This window comes from Ovis canadensis, chromosome 9 (assembly GCF_042477335.2).
Source record: "Ovis canadensis isolate MfBH-ARS-UI-01 breed Bighorn chromosome 9, ARS-UI_OviCan_v2, whole genome shotgun sequence".
In the NCBI taxonomy this organism is placed as follows: Eukaryota; Metazoa; Chordata; class Mammalia; order Artiodactyla; family Bovidae; genus Ovis; species Ovis canadensis.
The window spans coordinates 92,301,887-92,321,547 of record NC_091253.1 but is presented as its reverse complement, the minus strand read 5'-3'; the positions used below and the strand labels follow the sequence as shown (position 1 = coordinate 92,321,547).

The 19,661-nt window shown below is 44.7% G+C and overlaps 1 long non-coding RNA gene across 1 annotated transcript; it reads left to right on the top strand.

Annotated features, from left to right (window-relative positions):
- Positions 1 to 19,461, top strand: LOC138445973 (uncharacterized). The gene is made up of 3 exons (XR_011259074.1): positions 1 to 224; positions 444 to 510; positions 18,209 to 19,461. It is a non-coding gene; the product is annotated as an uncharacterized lncRNA (long non-coding RNA).
- Positions 19,462 to 19,661: the final 200 nt, after the last annotated feature.

The following is a 19,661-nucleotide window of genomic DNA, read 5'->3' as shown; positions in this document are numbered from 1 at the left end:
GAGCCAGGAAGGGAAGTGTCTGCAAGCCAACCCTGTTCCCCTGAGACTGGAGCAGACCCTTTTAGAATGGAAGAAGGCAAAAGGGGAAATGCAAGGAGAAAAGTTTAAACTTTCAATTATTGGGCCACATATTAATGGTGATGGTGTGGTTTAAGGGACCCCACACACACATCCCAGGGGGTGTGGTGACAGAGTCAGGGAAAGCCTGAGATGTCTGGAGAACGGTGAGTACCTGGTGGGGAGGAGGGGACACCTTGGAGGACCATTTGTAGAATTTGGATTTTATTTTATTGGCAACAGAATTCAGGGAAGGTCAATATGCTGTGTTGACACAAAACTTTTTTTTTTTGGCCGTGCCGCACAGCATGTAAAATTTCCCCAATCAGGGATCAAACCTGTGCCCCCTGCGCCACCAAGATCTTTCTCTCTTGTTTGTTTTAAAGGGGCAGCTCTGATGGAAGATAAGCTGTGGAGAGCCTCCGCTTGGCCACAGGAATAAGCCAGACAAAGGTGAGTGAGAATTTAAATCAGGGAGACAGAAAAGTGCCGCCATGGTTCTGGGATAAAAGCGACAGAGAATCTGGTCACATGGGCTTGGATGGAATAAGGGGGAATAACAAAGAGAGCAGTTGAAGGAGAGTCTGAGGTTTCTAGCTGTGAAGACAGAGTAAAGCCATTTACCTGGAGGTGAGAGGACAGAAGGCAGAGGAGGGGATGGAAAGGGTGACGGGGAGAGAACTGAACATATTTAGCACTGGTTTTATGCCAGACATTGTTTCTGTATATTTTTGTCATAAAAACCTACTTATGAAAGTAGTGGTATTATGTTCATTTCACAGGTGAGAAGGCTAAGGCTTAGAGGTGCTGCTGTTCACCCAAGGTTGCTCAAAGAGTAACAGAGTCAGGGTTGGAAATGATACCTGCCTGACCCCAGAATCCATGCCATCCCCACCTGCTTCCAAGTGCCCCCCAGTGGGGATATCTGAGTTCCTCGGGAGCTTGGGAAATAGGCAGAAGGTGCAGGCATCAGTCTGGGAGTCTTTATTATGTAGATGGTTCCTGAAACAGTGGGAGCAGATGAGACCAGCTGGGAGAAATGCGTGGCACAAAAAGAGACGACAAGGACAGACCCTGGGGAAGTTCACAGTTAAGGGTTACATCAGCTCCACTGCTGACAGCAGATTTTCATTTTCTCATAACAGAAGTCCTGATGGGGCGCTCAGCATGGTGGCTTCATTTGAGAGCCAGGCGCTCGTTTTCCCTTTCGCCACAATTAATGTGTGCATTTCCTCCTCGAATTTACCTCAATCCCCAAACAGCTGCTTTAGGTCCTGCTCTCCCGTTTCAGGCAGAGGGAAAGCAGAAGAGGCTGAGAGCAAAGTATATCTTCCCGCCAAGTGAGCCTGCTTTTAAGAAAGTCTTTCTAGGAGACCTACTCCATAATTGCTGCTTACATTGGCCAGAATTTAGTCACTTGACCTAGCTTCAAGGGAGGCGAGGCGATGCAGTTCTTTAGACAGGCCTCTTATTGCTCCAACTAAATTGGGGTTCTTTAAAAAAAACTTTTTTTTTTCTTTTTCTTTTTACCCAGGCTGGGTCTTCATTGTTGCAAGCAGGTTTTCTCTAGTTGCGGTCAGCCGCGAGTGGGGCCTACTCTCTAGCTGCTGTGCTCTGGCCTCTTATTTCTGCAGCTTCTTCTGTTGCAGAGCATGGGCTCTGTGCCATGCGGGCTTCCCTAGCTGTGGCTCTCGGGTTCTAGAGCGCAGGCTTAGTTGCTCCATGGTGTGTGGTATCTTAGTTCTGGGCCAGGAATCAAACCCTGCACTGGCACGTGGATTCTCAACCAATGGCCCACCAGGGAAGTCCTAAATTGTGGTTCTTTTGGTTGAGAAGAAGGGAGAATGGAAACTGGGTAGACAACTGTCATCTCTGCTGTAATGAGGTAGGCAGAGGAAAGAAGAAGATAAAGAACATTTGGGGGTAGGGGAGAGAATGACGCCATAACAAACGTAATAGTTAGGATGCTTTTAGTTTCAAGCTGTTGAAAACTCAGCTGAAACTAGCTTAAACTTTGCTCAGATAACCAAAAAAATGTAGAGTAGAGCACGTACGTTGGCTGGGGCTCTGGTTTTGCATATTTTCCTGGCTCTGCCCCCTCTTCATTGGCCTTGCCTCCTAGTTGGCTTCACAAAGGGTAGTAAAATGGCTGAAATAGTTCCAGACTCACACATGCACACCACATTGTCCAGAGCAAGACAGGCCATCTTTTTAGCACGAGTCCTGAAATTCATTCATTCACTCAAAAATATTGCTGGGTAATGGGGTATGCACTTTTCTAGATGTTGGGGACGTCAATCAAGTGGATGGATTCTGGCCCCACTGGACTGTTTGAGTCATCTATTGCTGTGTGACATATTTTTCCAAAACTGAGTGTCATAAGACAACTAACATTTGTTATTTCCCAGTTTCTGTGGGTCAGAAATTTGGCCATGGCCTGACTGGGGGACTCTCCTAAGGCTATAATTAAGATATCAGCTGGGGCTGCTGGGGGGACTTGTTTCCTGCCCATTTGTGTGCTATTAGCCTCGGGTCATCACTGACTGTTGGCCAGAGACATCAGTTCCTGGCAATGTGGGCCTGTCCTCTGGGCTGAGGGTTGAGGCGAAGGGAGGTAGGATAATTAGTGGTTTCTGTAACCCAGTCTTGGAAGTGACCTCCCATCATCTCTTCCAGGGTTCCTCTGTTTTGTAATAAGTCGCTAGGTTAAGCTTACACTCAAGGGAAGGTATTACCCCAGGGCGTGAATACTGGAAGGTGGGTGTCATGGAGGACCACCATGAGGCTCTCTACCCCAGGGCTGTATTCTAGTCAGTGGAAATGGACAGCAGACACAGTATATCCTATGTAAGTGACAAGTGTAGTGAAGGAGAAAAATAAAGCAGAGTGAGTTCTCTTGAGACGACTCTTGAGTAGTGTCTAAAGTGGCCAAGGAAGTGAGCCATGGATGTCTGTGGAGGAGCATTTCAGGAAGAGCCCAGGGCAGGGGCAAACTCCCTGAGGCAGGAGGGTGCTTGGCGTCTTTAAGGAGTCACATAACCAAAATGGCTGGAGCTGAGTGAGCAAGGAAGGAGAGAGAGGCAGGGTGGGAGACGGATTATGGATGAACATACAGGACACAGTAAATCTTTACTGGAAGGTTCTGAGTGGTGGTGTGACATGATCCTCCTTAGTTTTTAAAGGCTGTGTGGTGTGTAAAACAGATGATACAAGGGCCAAGAGTGAAAGCTGGGATTCTACAGCAGTAGCTCAGGTGGGAGATGATGGCGTCTTGGGTTGGGTGGAAGTGGACAGGAGCAGTTGGATGCCAGACACGTTTAATAAAGCTTGTGGATAGACCGGATCTAGGGTACGGCAGAGAGGAGTCAAAGACAACTCGGGCTTCTAGCGTGAGCATCTGTGAGGCTGGGCTCGCCAGTTGCTGGGATGTGAATGGAGGACAAGTCTGGGAGAGTAAACCAAGGATCTACTTGCAGTCATGTGAAGTTTGAGGTGCCCTTTAAATATCCAAGTGGAGATGGCTGCAGAGGAAGTTGGAGTCTGGAGTTGAGGGGTGAGATCTAGGTTGGCAAGAGAAATTTGAGAGTCATCAGCATCAGGTTGGCATTTAAAGCCACGGGACTAGATGAGATTACTCACCTGGCAAATCTGTCTCAATGGACAAGACATCCTTCAGAACTTTTGGACATGGGAGAATGAGGAGGATCTAGTGAAGGGGACTGAGAAGGAGAATCCAACAAGAAACTGGATGGTGCTGGGGAGGTAGGCAGCAGGCTCCGTGTCGGGGGCCACAGAAAGTGGTGCTCTCCACCTTCCAGATGCCTCCAGAGGGTCGGGGGGTGGGGCACAGGACTTGAAAGGTGGTAGAAGGTCATTGATGACATTGGCAAAGTAGGTTTGCAAAGCATCCTGGAGTCAACAGCAGGATGATGGTGAATTTTGGAAACAGTGAAGTTTAGGAAGAGACCCCTTGGGACCCATTGGGTCCCACTGGGTGTGACCCTCTCTTTTAAGAATTTCAATGTTAGAAACAATAACAGCATGAGGGAAAACACTCATTAAATTATTAAAAATTGGTAAATGTCTCTATCAACAAAAACACTGTAAATTAAAACAGCCCATAGAAAGAAGGAAACCTCTTAGTAAATATAACCAGTATTAGAATCTTTGTAATGGAAAAAAAACTCATGCAAACCGATAAAAAATATACTAAGACCCTAACAGATAAATGGACAAAGGACTTGAACAGGCTGTTCACAAACGAGGAAATAAGTAAACAAAGATAAAGAAAAATGTTTGGCACCGTTAGTCAGGAAAGAAATACAGAGAAAAACCACAGAATGACGTGTTTTAAACTATCAAATTAGCAAAAAACTGTTTATACCCTTTAACCTAGTAATTCGAGCTTCAGGGAATCCTAAGAAACTAAGCCAAAATGCAGACGAAAGACCTGGCCATAGCTTTATTTACAATAGTTAATAAGAGGAAATAATGCAAATGCTGATACCAAAAGAATGACTTGGAAAATTTTGGTACATTCATAAGTGGAATATTAATCAACCATCTATACCATATATACCCAAAATGAGATGAATTTAGGGCAACCGTGTCTTAGTCCACGTGGGCTGTTAGAACAAAATACCAGAGACTACAGTTTACAGACAACGGAAACTGAATCCTCACAGTTCTAGAGGCTGGAAGCCTGAGATCAGGGTGCCAGCAGGGTGGTAGAGGGGGCTAGCTAGCTCTTTGGGGCCTCGTATGGAAGAGCCCGGAGCCCATTCATGAAGGCTTTACCTTTGGGGCCTAGTCACCTCCCGAAGGACACATCCCCTGATGTCATCATTTGGGGCATAGGTTTTCAACATATTTATTTTGGGGGGAGGGGACACAAACATTCAGACTACAGCATACTGGAAAAGGCCTGTATCATGTTAACTGAAAAAAAAAAAAAAGCAGGACTTGAAACGCTACCTATCTTATATTCTCACCTAAGGGAAACGTATTTATAGAAAAAAGGAAACCCACCACAGTGTTGTCACAGAGGCAGCCTGGCTGCCTTCTTTCCTGCACCAGACCTTTGCTGAGCTCTATGCTGATCTCTCTTGGCCAAGTCCTGGGATTACAAAGATAACTCTGAAAATTCTGCCCTCGAGGAATTTGCATCTAATCAAAATTTTAAAAAACTGTTTTGTGGGAAGTTAACAGTAAAGTATCAAAAGATATGAAAAGAATTGGGGGAATTCCCGGGTGGTACAGTGGTTGGGACTCCATGCTTTCACTGCCAAGGGCCTGGTTTCCATCCCTGATCCGGGAACTAGGATCTGACAAGATGCGCGTGGCAAGACCAAGAAGAAAAAAGAAAATGAAATATTGGTATCTCAAAATATCGCAGCACAAATGAGTCCAGCCACAAATTGGATGTCAGCCGCATAGACAGGCCTTTGGTAGTCTTGTCCAGACCTGCAGTTCCAGGGTTAAAGGTAATAGGGCGTTGGGCATGCAGACTTAGCTGTCAGTTAACAGAGAGCCAAGTGCTGGAGTTGATATGGCCTTGACCCCAAGAGAAGAATCGAGGAACAGCTAATGAAACTGGAAAATGAAGCTGATGCTTCTTAGCAGGACGTGTTATTTAACTTCCTGCTCTAAGAGGTCTGGTGCCCAGGAGTACCTGAAAGCAAAGACGGGTCATTATTCTTCCCTCTGGGGCTGCTTCTCCATCTAACCTGTTTGACCAAGACTGGCTTGGAGTTCTTACTGTCCTTTCGGGGTCATTGCTGCTGGGAGTGCTACTGTTTTCAGATTTCTTATGGGTGGAAAAGACAGAGAACCATACCTTCTATTTCTACAGTCCTTCACATGTATTTCAAAAAAAAAATTCTGGCTCACCCGCAAATTGAAGAATGGTGTCGGTGGTCGTGAAACCAATCATGTTCTTTATTTTCTGATAGGGCCATCTCAACCTTGAGTCCTTCACCTATCAAAATGCAGCCATTTGACAAATACTAAATAAGAAAAATAATGGCTCTGATAATATCGGGGAGAAAGGTCTCCTGGAAAGCTGTGTTCCAAAAGGTGAAAGAGAGTATTTTCAAAGTGATTAAGTGTTTTAGTCCTAGCAAGATCGATTTAGAGAGCAAAGGCAAGATCTTTAAAAGAGATCCTAAAGGTCAACCTAAAGGAAAATGAGTTTGTTTGTAAAAGTAAGTTGCATTTAAAACATTCAGTTCTCAAGAGGAACTGTCAGTAATTACCATGTAATGAGGACTCAGATGTTTAAAGACAAACTGCCTGGGTTCAAATCCTGGCTCTGCCTCTTACATTATATTGATAGCTGTGTGACCTTGAGCAAGTTATTTAATTTCTCTGTGTCTCAGTGGTTTCCTGCAAAATGGGGACAATGACAGAACCTACCTCATAAGGTTGTAATGAGAACTAAATGAGTTAGTATTTTGTAAACAGCTCTCAGCAGTATCTGGTATGACACTTGCTGCATAGTGAAAGTGAAAGTCACTCAGTCGTGTCCGACTCTTTGCGACCTCTCAGACTATACAGTCCATGGACTTCTCCAGGGCAGGATACTGGAGTGGGTAGCCTTTCCCTTCTCCAAGGGATCGTCCCAACCCAGGGATCAAACCCAGGTCTCACACATTGCAGGCAGATTATTTACCAGCTGAGCCACAAGGAAAGTCCAAGAATACTAGAGTGGGTAGCCTACCCCTTCCTTAGGGGATTTTCCCAACCTAGGAATCAAACCGGGGTCTCCTGCATTGCAGGCGGATTCTTTATCAACTGAGCTCTCATGCTTGTTAAATAAAATCATGAATAAACTAAAAGTAAATGCTATTTTTTCTTGCTATCACTTGTTTAAATAGCAATCACCCCCAAAACAAGCTCATGAAATACTTCCATAGTGACAGTGTATTGAAGTCTGATTCATCTAGGTTTCTTCTTCCTCTAGCTGTCCTGTTCTCCCCCTTTCAAGCAGGTAGCTTTGCTCTCATGTGCCTTTGGCCAGAGGGATTCATTTGGAGCAGGAAGCCCAAGGGATGAGAAGGTGACTGAATCCAGGGGCTCTTCTAGCCTTTAAGGAAAGCCTAAGCCTGTTGATGGATGATACTGAGTGTCCCCGGAGTGGTGGAGGTGGGTGAGGCCTGTGAGTGTAAGAAAAGGTGAGACGGGGGAGAGTTTCTGGAGACGGTCCTAGCAGCTGGGAGCCGGTGCAGAGCCTCAGGCGGTGGCTGTCCCTCAGGGGGATGGCTGTGCTGTGTGCTGGGGAAGGAAGCACCGTCTTCCCGTGCCTCATGGCCCAGAAGTTAGGCACTCCAGACTCCTGGGATCTTGGACTAAGACAATGTCGGCCTTGACTGTGAGAGCACAATGGTTAGTGCTGACCAATAGAAACATAATTCAAGCCACATTTGTAATTTCAAAGTTTCGAGCTACTAGAATCTAGTTCAGTTCAGGTCAGTCACTCAGTCGTGTGACCCCATGAATCACAGGACGCCAGGTCTCCCTGTCCATCACCAACTCCTGGAGTTTACTCAAACTCATGTCCATCAAGTCAGTGATGCCATCCAGCCATCTCATGTTCTGTCGTCCCCTTCTCCTCCTGCCCCCAATCTTTCCCAGCATCAGGATCTTTTCCAATGAGTCAACTCTTCGCATGAGGTGGCCAAAGTATTGGAGTTTCAGCTTTAGCATCAGTCCTTCCAATGAACACCCAGGACTGGTCTCTTTCAGGATGGACTGGTTGGATCTCCTTGCAGTTCAAGGGACCCTCAAGAGTCTTCTCCCACACCACAGTTCAAAAGCATCAATTCTTCGGTGCTCAGCCTTCTTCACAGTCCAACTCTCACATCCATACATGACCACAGGAAAAGCCATAGCCTTGACTAGACAGACCTTAGTCGGCAAAGTAATGTCTCTGCTTTTGAATATGCTATTTTGGTTGGTCATAACTTTTCTTCCAAGGAGTAAGTGTCTTTTCATTTCATGGCTGCAGTCACCATCTGCAGTGATTTTGGAGGCCCCCCAAAATAAAGTCTGACACTGTTTCCCCATCTATTTCCCATGAAGTGATGGGACCGGATGCCATGATCTTTGTTTTCTGAATGTTCAGCTTTAAGCCAACTTTTTCACTCTCCTCTTTCACTTTCATCAAGAGGCTTTTTAGCTCCTCTTTGCCTTCTGCCATAAGGGTGGTGTCATCTGCATATCTGAGGTTATTGATTTTCTCCCGGCAATCTTGATTTCAGCTTGTGTTTCTTCCAGTCCAGCATTTCTCATGATGTACTCTGCATATAAGTTAAATAAGCAGGGTGACAATATACAGCCTTGATGTACTCCTTTTCCTATTTGGAACCAGTCTGTTGTTCCATGTCCAGTTCTAACTGTTGCTTCCTGACCTGCATACAGATTTCTCAAGAGGCAGGTCAGGTGGTCTGGTATTCCCATCTCTCTCAGAATTTTCCACAGTTTATTGTGATCCACACAGTCAAAGGCTTTGGCACAGTCAATAAAGCAGAAATAGATGTTTTTCTGGAATTCGCTTTCTTTTTCCATGACCCAGCGGATGTTGGCAATTTGATCTTTTATTCCTCTGCCTTTTCTAAAACCAGCTTGAACATCAGGAAGTTCATGGTTCACATATTGCTGAAGCCTGGCTTGGAGAATTTTGAGCACTACTTTGGCTAGACACCTTAAAAACACACACACACACACACATTAAAGGACACAGGTGAAATTAATTTTAATAATATATTTCATGTCTAAAACATTATCCATTTGACATTACTGAGATATTTTACTTTTTATTTTTCTGTGGGCCTGTGAAAGCTGTTACGGAGTTCACACTCACAGCGTATCTTCATCCAGACTGGCCCCGTTTCCAAGTGCTCAGCAGGCACGTGTGGTTGGTGGCCACCATACTGGCCAGGCCAGGCTAGAGGCTCTTGCTTTCCCGGTTGCCACGAGCCTCCTGGATTCTAGTACGACTCTGACAGGGAAAAGGATTCTGAACTGTTTACCCAAGAGGTATTTATGGAATGCCTACCATGTGCTAGGCCCATCATTCCCCAAATGTGAGTCAAGGAGTCCTTGCAAGCTACAGTGAACTCAAGGAGGCTTCAAGGAGTGTTCTACATTTTTGAGGGAAGCCTGTTGAACACCAGGCACTAATTCAAGGAGGTTCCGTTTCAATATTAGGCCAAACTATATTCCTCTCAGGTGCCATCCATCTTTGCAAAGCTGGGTTCTCAGCAGCTGCTGTGATAAAATGCTCAAGTTCTATAGGGAAATCAGTGTGAAACAGGAAAGGAGGGTGGCAATGAAAAGGGCTTGGGAATCAGTTAGGCTGGCTAAAAGGGAATTTATTAATAGAAGGTGATATTTCTTACACACCAGATGTTTCAGACATGAATTTATTATATACCTGTGCTGGGCTGTGAGCTGTTAAGAGAAGATTTATTTTAAGGGGTGCTCATGGAAGTAAGGAAAGAAGAGATCTTCATGGGAAGTCTGGTAAGTCCTTCCATTAGGCCTCAGGGCTGGAAAAGGACACTGGCGTCTCTGCACCTGTGGAGACTGGTCACTGGTCAGGAACTGGAGGTCACCTGGGAATGGCTCGGCTCTCTTGACTGGGTCACCTCCTCACCCCTTTGCACCAAGAGTGAATTGGTTTCCAACCAGAACCAAATCTGTTTCTTTTCTGGGTGTCTTTTGGTTCTGTTCCTGAGAGAGTCAATTCCTAGGCAGATTGATGAGAAGTCTGGGATTCCTGAAGAGGAGTAAAGGGTCTGGAGTTTGCAAGGAGGAGAAAAGGGCAAATCTCTTTTTCTTTAAGCCCAGACCTGATCATTGTGCAACAAAACAACTGGTCTTACTAGAGGATATGTTTTGCCTTAAGCTCTGTACCAATGATTATATAACAACAATGTAGACTGCTTGAGGACACATTTCTCCTTCTTGAGAAAGTGAAAGTGAAGTCGCTTAGTCGTGTCCGACTCCAGGCAAGAATACTGGAATGGGTTGCCATTTCCTTCTCCAGGGGATCTTCCCAACCCAGGGATCAAACCCAGGTCTCCCACATTGCAGGCAGAAATACAGTCTCTCAGAAAACCTCCTATAGTGACACAGAACTTCAGATCCAAGTACTAACATCAAAGATTTCAAGAGAGGAAAGGAAGCCAGGTTGAAAGAAGAAGGGGGAGGAGGCAGGAGAGGGGGGTGAAAGGGGTGGCCTTACAGACATCTCTTGCCACCTACAGATGCCTGGGCATTATGGGACTTTTCCCTGGGCCTCCAGAGAAGGGAGGACTGGAACTCGGCTCTACCAGAAATCAGACCAGACCAGAACCAGAATTTGAGTTCTCTGCCAAGAGGAGGTGATCAGTCTCCAATCCTCAGCTCAGGCTGAGGGCCCTTCGACCAGATTCCTGCGTCCAGGACCAGGGGACTAGAAAAACAGGGAAGGATAGGAAGGGTTAAGGAGAGGAAAGAGAGAGGGAAGGGGAGAGAGGTCAAAAAGTCTCTTGTTCCTTACCGGTCGGGGCACTCTGGCCAGTTGTCCGCGTCAGGAGGAGACCAGGGACAAAAGGGTCCCAGTTGCGGCCACCAGGTCTGGTCCCTTGGCAGGCAAGCTGGGCCCTGAGTACCCCGAGTGCTCAGGATGTCAGTTGCAGCGAAGAAGAGTCCCCGCCAGAGTCGCCATTTGTTGCAGGAAGGCGGTCCCCTTCCAGGGCCTGACGATGGGCTCTTGTCTAACGCTCAGAAATGAATTGTCCAAGGAGACACATGTGGTGGCAAAGCAAGAGATTTTATTGGGAAAGGGCACCCGGGTGGAGAGCAGTAGGGTAAGGGAACCCAGGAAAACTGCTGGTTCTGTTTCTGAGAGAGTTCCTTCTTGAGAACCTTCTGACTAATCCTGTCACCTTAAAATGTATATTCTGGGAGTGGGTCTGGTAAGATCTTTCTATTGTTGGTCCTAATTTCATTGTCTTGATCTGATCTCTGGTTCCTCTGCCAAAAATTGCCAACATCACTTGGATCATCAAAAACGCAACAGAGTTCCAGAAAAACATCTATTTATTTCTGCTTTATTGACTATGTCAAAGCCTTTGACTGTGTGGATCACAACAAACTGAAAAATTCTGAAAGAGAAGGGAATACTAGACCTCCTAACCTTCCTCTTGAGAAATCTGTATGCAGGTCAGGAAGCAAAAGTTAAAACTGGACATGGAACAACAGACTGGTTTCAAATCGGGAAAGGTGTACGTCAAGGCTGTATATTGTCACCCTGCTTATTTAACTTGGGCTTCCCTGATGGCTCAGATGGTAAAGCGTCTGCCTGCAATGTGGGAGACCTGGGTTCAATCCCTGGGTCGGGAAGATCCCCTGGAGAAGGAAATGGCAACCCACTCCAGAGCTCTTGCCTGGAAAATTTCATGGATGGAGGAGCCTGGTAGGCTATAGTGCATGGGGTTGCAGAGTCAGACACGACTGAGCAACTTCACCTTATTTAACTTCTATGCAGAATACATCATGAGAAACACTGGGCTGGATGAAGCACAAGCTGGAATCAAGATTGCTAGGAGAAATATCAATAACCTCAGATATGCAGATGACACTACGCTTATGGCAGAAAGCGAAGAAAAACTGAAGAGCTTCTTGAAGACAGTGAAAGAGGAGAGTGAAAAAGTTGGCTTAAAACTCAACATTCAGAAAACTAAGATCATGGCTTCCAGTCCCATCACTTCATGGCAAATAGATGGGGAAACAGTGGCAGATTTTATTTTGGGGGGCTCCAAAATCACTGCACATGGTGATTGCAGCCATGAAATTGAAGATTCCCTGGAGAAGGAAATGGTAACGCACTCCAGTCCTCTTGCCTAGAGAATCCCATGGATGGAGGAGCCTGGTGGGTTACATTCCATGGAGTCGCAAAGAGTTGGACAAAACAGAGCGACTTCACTTTCACTTTACTCTTTGGAAGAAAAGTTATGACCAACCTAGACAGCATATTAAAAAGCAGAGACATTACTTTGCCAACAAAGATCCGTCTAGTCAAGGCTATGGTTTTTCCAGTAGTCATGTATGGATGTGAGAGTTGGACTATAAAGAAAGCTGAGCACTGAAGAATTGATGCTTTTGAACTGTGATGTTGGAGAGGACTCTTGAGAGTTCCTTGGACTGCAAGGAGATCCAACCAGTCCATTCTAAATGAAATCAGTCTTGAATATTCTTTGGAAGGACTGATGCTGAAGCTGAAACTCCAATACTTTGGCCACCTGCTGTGAAGAACTGATTCATTTGAAAAGTCCCTGATGCTGGGAAAGATTGAAGGTGGGAGAAGGGCATGACAGAGGATGAGATAATTGGATGGCATCACCGACTCAATGGTCATGAGTTTGAGTAAGGTCCAGGAGTTGGTGACAGACAGGGAGGCCTGGCATGCTGCAGTCTATGGGGTTGCAAAGAGTCAGACATGGCTGAGTAACTGAAATGAACTGAACTGATTTATTTTAGAATAACTAGAACTATTTTGAAAGAGTCATGTAGGAGGACTCAGTCTAAGCAGCTTCAACGTTTGTTTAATAGGTACAATAATCAAAATTGTATGGTATGGGTGGAGGTATAGCCACAGAGATCACTGAAACAGAACAGAGGACCCCAAAATAGATCCACACAAGTTGGGCTAGCTGATGTTTGATGATGATGACAAAGCAATTTGATTGATAAAAGATAATCTTTTCAACAAATGGTGTTGGAGCAATTAGACATCTTGAAGGAAAAACCTTCCCCAAACAAACAAACAAAAACACTTGCACTTATCCCTCATGCCTTATACAAAAATAAACTCAAAATTGATCATGGACTTAAAAGTAAAATGATAGAACTTTTAGAAAAGAACGTAGGCGAGAAATCTCAGAATCTACAGTTAGGCAAAAAGTTCTTAGACTTAACACCAAATGTAAGATCCATAAAGGGAAAAATGGATAAATTGGACTTCATCAAAATGACAAACCTGCTCTGAGAAAGGCCCTGTTAAAAGAATGAAAAGAGAAGCTACAAAATCAGAGCATACTGCAAACTGCATATCCTACAAAGGATTGGTTTCTAGAACATATAAATAACTCAAAACTCAACAATGAAAATTTTAACTAAAATATGGTCAAAGCATATGAAGAGGCATTTATACAATGGCAGATAAACACATGAAAAGATGTTCAACCTCATTAGTTATTATAGTGAATAGAGTGAAGCTGCTCAGTTGTGTCCGACTCTTTGCGACCCCGTGGACTGTAGCCTACCAGGGTCCTCTGTCCATGGGATTTTCCAGGCAGTAGTCCTGGAGTGGATTGCCACTTCCTTTTCCAGGGGATCTTCCCAACCCAGGGATCAAACCCGGGTCTCCCACATTGTAAACAGATACTTTACCATCTGAGCCACCAGGGAAGTCTTAGACCTAGTTATTAGGGAAATGCAAGTCCCGCAGTGAGACAGTACTACGCATTTATCAGAGTACCTTCAATAAAACATAGTGACAATCCCAAATCCTGGCGAGAATGGAAGCACAGAAACTGGATCACTCATATATTGCTGGTTGGAACGTAAAATGGTACAACCACTCTGAAAAACATTTTGGCTGTTTCTTTTAAAATTAAACATACAATTACTATGTGATGCAGCATTTATCCAGCGAAATGGAAGCTTGTGATCACCCAAAAACCTGGACACGAGTCTTCGTGGAAGCTTCAATTCTTAATAGCCCAGAATTAGAAGCAATGAATATGTCTTTCGATGAGTGAACAGTAAACAAGCTGTGGTACATTCATAATCTGGACATGACACAGCAGTGAAACGGAAGAGGCTATTGAAACAGGCAATGACCTGGATGAATCTCCAGAGAAAAAAAAGTCAATGGTGAAAGATTACATGTGGCAACATTCCACTTCTGCAATATTCTTTTTAAAAATCAGAGTATAGTTGATTTACAATATTGTGTTAGTTTCAGGTGTACAGCAAAGCGATTGAGTTATATACATTTTTTTTCAGGTTATATTCCATTATGTATTATTACAGGACATTGAATATAATCCCCTGTGCAGGTGTGAGTGCGTGCTCCGTCGCTTCAGTCATGTCCGACTTTGTGACCCTAGGGACTATAGCTCGTGAGGCTTCTCTGTCTGGAGTGGATTGCCATATCCTTCTCTAGGGGATCTTTCCAACCTAGGGATCGAACCTGCGTTTCCTGCATTGGCAGGTGGGTTCTTTACTGCTGAGCCACCAGGAAAGCCCATAATTCCCTGTGTTATGCAGTAAATCCTTGTCGCTTATTCTCCATAGTAGTTTGCAGAATGATCAAGTAATGTAATAATCCTATACCCCCTCCCCACTTTAACAACTGTAAAATTTGTTGTCTATGCCTGTAAGTCTGTTACTGTTTTGTATATAGACTCATTTGTACTATTTTTTAGATTCCACATATAAGTGATATCATATACTATTAATATTTCCGTCTGACTTAATTCACTAAGTATAATATTCTCTGGGTCCATCCGTGCTGCTGCAAATGGCAGTATTTCATTCTTTTCAATGGCTAACATGTGTAATATATATTAATATATATACACTGTTGATACATGTTCTATGTCAATCATCTGTTGATGGGCATTTGGGTTGATTCCATGGCTTGGCTATTGTAAATAATGCTGCTATGAATATTGTGATACATGTATCTTTTCCAATTAGGGTTTTCATCTTTTCTGGGTATATGCTCAGGAATGGGATCACTGAACTACATGTTCACTCTTGGCTTTTTAAGGAATCTCCATGCTGTTTTCCACGAAGGCTGCACCAATTTACATTCCCACCAACACCGTTGGAGGGTTTCTCTTTTCTCCATACCCTCTCCAGCATTTATAATTTGTAGAATTTTTTAATATTTATATAACATTCCTGAAATGACAAGAATGCAGTTATAGATATGGAGACCAGAAAAGTGGTTGCCAGGGGTTAAGGAGGGGATGGAGGTGGGTATGGATTTAAAAGGACAACGTGATGATGGAGAAGTTCGGTATTTTGCCTGTCTCAGTGTCACTGTCCCAGTTCTGATCTTGTGCTGGTTTTGTAAGGTGTTACCATTGGGGGGAACTGGTAAAGCACACCTGCTACCTCTGTGCTATCCCTTAAAACTGCCTGTGATCTCAAAATTAAAAAGTTGAACCAAAAAACTTATTGCTGGAGTGTCTGCTATACTTCCAGATAGAAATCTCATGCAGATTAATGGGTTATCAGTGAGGGCCCGGCCAGGATCCCTCAGATTCAGGTTTACTGGTGGATGGAATTTTTCAGAAGGTCTTGTTAGACCCACAGTGCTGGTGGCCTTCCAAAACGAAATTTACTCCCTTTATCATTGGCAAAATGAAATCCAGTGTATATAAGGTATCTGGAGAAAGCTGCATGCATTGAGATGATTTTACAGCCCTAGAAGTGGGAATCAACAGGGTATTGAAAATATGCAGAATATATGTATGTAGCAAGAGTTCGTGGCTATAAAACAGTTTGGAGAATGCGTCACCTGTGTGTTTCAGCTCTCATTTCTCAGAGACAGCAGCTTCCGGTTAGTGACAGACACGGTTGCAGTGGTAGCTGGCTCCTTTGGAACGCAGACTGAGTGGCCATCTGTTGAGCACCTTCCCTGCCCTGGGGGCTTTACAGTATCCGGTTTAATTTTGAGCCCTGTACTGGGAGGTGGGTAATATTACTCCCAGAGCAGACTCTGAGTCTCTGAATGCTTCAATGAAACATTTGCCTCTAGCATTGACCTAAGCTTCAAGCCCAAGGCATTATAGGATAAAAAGGAGTAAGTGCCAGCCTGGAAGTCAAACCTACGTCTCCAGAAAGCCAGCTGCTTGCTGCTCCCCCTCCTGCCTACCAAGATCATCACCTCTGTGTGTGTGTGTGTGTGTGCCAGTCCTAGCTGTGCCATCCAATTGCTGAGTTACTCCAAGGAGAGGGCAACCATCTCTCTGCCCTTCTATAGCTGCTGGGGTCAGGCAGAGACAGAGAGGTGGATGAGATGGAGGTCCCCTTTCATTCACAGTCTGCACGTGGCTTTCTTGAGTCATAAAGCTGTCCTAACTAATCATTTTAGCCAGATTTTACCTTCCTAGGGTGACGTGGGGAAGGAGAAGAGCAAAGATGAAGGCACGGTGAGATGTCTACTGAACTATTCCTTCTCCCAAGGTCTCCAGGTGTACCCTCACGGAAAGTTCCAGAGGTGCCTCCTAGGCCCCGACTTCAAATCCTGCCACGACTCAGGCAGAGATGAGCCAGGGCAGTAAGATAGAATTCACAGATCTCCCGTGACCTGTAGCTGCTGGTCACCTGGAAACTGTCTTGGTTGACCTTGTCTGGAGACTTGTGTGGTGCTCTGTGGCTACACGTATACGGTGTAGGGCCAGGAACAGAGAAAAAGAAGGAGAGAAGGCAGGAGGGAAGAAGGAGGCTGAACGAACTCTGGGAACTTAATCATCTGGAGAGACAGCCTTCAAGGTTGTGTCCAGTCTGATATTCAGACCATTATTAATTTTTTTCTGCCAACAATCATTTATTTTCATCATCTTTAGCTGATTCTTGCTAACGATCATCTATTGTCTCGCAGCCTCGTGTTTTCATTTCATGGAAAGAATTCCCGACAGAACAGCTGAAATCAACCTTGGCTGCACATTGCAATCACTGGGAACACTAAAAATACTGATGCTTGGGTCTAATCCTAAGGAATTCTGACTTAACTAGGGGACAGCGAGGTCTGAGAAGGGAAGTTGCTCAGTCGTGTACGACCCTTCACCATCCCATTGACTGTAACCTACCAGGCTCCTCCGTCCATGGCATTTTCCAGGCAAGAGTACTAGAGTGGGTCTCCATTTCCTTCTCCAGAGGATCTTCCTGACCAGGGGATCGAACCCAGGTCTCCCGCACTGTGGGCAGACGCTTTACCCTCTAAGCCACCAGGGAAGCCCACGTAGTCAGGTCTGGGGAGCAGAGGACATGTCAGCTCCCTGGTGATTCCAGCATGCAGCTGGGGCCGTTGTCTATGAGGATCTGAAATCCGTAATTTTTGAGTTCTCATTGAGCTGCTGATTGTTGTCTCAGGTCCAAGTTCCTCCTTGTGTTGAGGTTTTGGATGGTGTTAGCCATTTTCAGAGGCTGGGTGAGCTCACCTTCTACCCAGGGTTCCGCCTCTGCCTACACCTCTGTGGTCTGACTGCATCAGTTCCCATGTAGACATTATGACATGGTGTGTCTCTGCTTACCATGCAGTTTCCCTTCTCCACCTTCTTAAGGATTGCTTGCCCAGCCATTCTGGAGTGGGCCCTTGCTTTTCTTCAAGAGCAACTATATTATCTTTCACTATTCCCCTTCTCTTTCTTCCATCCATTCCTTCCCTCCCCCTGACTTCCTTCTTTCTTTCCTTTTCATACCTTTAAAAATTTCTTCTCGTGGCCTTATGAGGAAGTGGATATTTCAGCATGAGTTTAGTCCACATTCTTAAAATCTGGTGATTTTACTTTTTAACCACACGCACTTCTATGTTATTTGCGTTATTTCCCCACAAATGTATTGCTTTTATAATATCTTTTAAGATATCTTTATGAAAAGTTATTTTATGCATGAAGTCTAGGTAATAATCTGGAAAGATGTTTATGATACAGTGTGAAGGAAAAAAGAAGAAATATGGGCAGGAGAATGACAGCAGTGAAAATAAGACAAACTATCCATGGAAGACGGACTAGGATGCAGTCCATAAAAATTAGTGGTTTTGTTTACATGGTGAGATTGTATAATTACCTTTTTATTCTTCATATATTTATGTGTTATATATGTATATTTTTAAAGAGCATACTTGTTTCATGATGGGTGGGAAAATTGAACCACTCATTTTAAAGGAGATTAGTCAACTGTAGAAATTGCCTGCTTTAAGAAATGGTCTGTGGGAGACACCCAGGCTCAAAGAAGCTGACTGAGGTGTATCCTGAAGGCAGTGTGTCTCAGAAGAAAACTAACACCCTCAGCTGTCCTGTGATGTCTTGGGCATGAAGCCCTGCCTTAATGGATATTTGTTTGCCTCTCTTCCCCGTTTTTCCAGCAAGAGTGCCTTTTATCGGTTTGGGCATCCAGCCCATCATCAAACTACAAAGTGCTGAGCTTCACCTTTGTCTCAAGAGTCACAGCACACGATCAAGGCCTACAGCAGTCAGCGTGTCACATTCCTTTTGCGTCGTGATTGGCCAAAAGTGAGCAAGTGATTAAGCCAGGTAAACTGAAGCCACCTACTACTACTCTTTTTTCCCAGGTGGAACTTGAACTTGAACTTGGTTGGCTGCAATAGCTATAGCCATCTTGCTTCCCAGTGGAGCCTGAGAACTCAGCAGCATACGGAGGGGAGGAGATGATCTGAACCCCAACTTAGGCTTGATGAGGCCAGCTCTTCTGCCCTTTGATTTTTCATTTATGCAAGTTGACACATTTCCTAAGTCAGGCTGAGTTGGGCTTTTAGACACTTATAACCAAAATAGTTCTACAAACTGTGCTTGAGGACATGTGCTTTAAAAGGAGGACTACAGAATAAGTAGCTTAGTTAGTAAAGAATCCTCCTGCAATGCAGGAGACCCTGGTTCGATCCCTGGGTCAGGAAGATCCACTGGAGAAGGGAATACCTACACACTCCAGTATTCTGGCCTGGAGAATTCCATGGACTGTATAGTCCGAGGGGTCACAAAAAGTCAGACACGGCTGAGCGACTTTCACTTTCACAGAATAAGAATGTGTTGCCGTCTAGCCACTGCTTTCTCAAGAGAGCTGATGCTCTGATTCCTGACCTCCACCCCTATTCCTTGGGCAGGTGTGTCTGCCCCTTGGAGAAACAGTTATTCATTCGGTTAGCCTACCTTGATGAAAATATCTCACCATGGCACCCAACTCTGATTTCTGACCCCAGATTTACTAAACTGTCCTCTGACCATCCCTTTGGCCCCCTTGATTGGGCTGACGACTAGGTAGGCACTCTCCCGTTGCCCAAAAACACACTGGCATGACGTGCCTGGTCAGCCTCCCGTGGATTCAGTTAAGCAAATGGTTGCTTAACCTTGATGTTCTGACTACACAGCTGAGAACAGTCCCAGCTTCGTGGTGTTCCACCATGACACAGAGAAGCCGATCAACTTAAGTCTCCATATATCCACTGAATAGCACAGGGAACTATATTCGACATCTTAGGATAAACCATAATGGAAAAGAATGTGTGTAAATGTATAAACCTGACTCACTTTGTTGTATAGCAGAAATCAACACAACAATGTAAATCAACTCTAGTGATAATAAAAAATAAATTTAAAAAGTCTCTTTACTCTATTATCTCTTTTTAACTTTGACAAGATCATTCACATAAAAAGCGGCCAGAGTGTGAATGTCTAGTATTTGGCCCTGGCAACACAAGTGGGTTCTGGCACATGGTAGACTTGGGTTTGATTCTCCTGTTTCTGGTATAGTCCTGGGCAGGACCCCATCCCCCCTAAACCTCTGGGGCTTTTTTGTTTGTT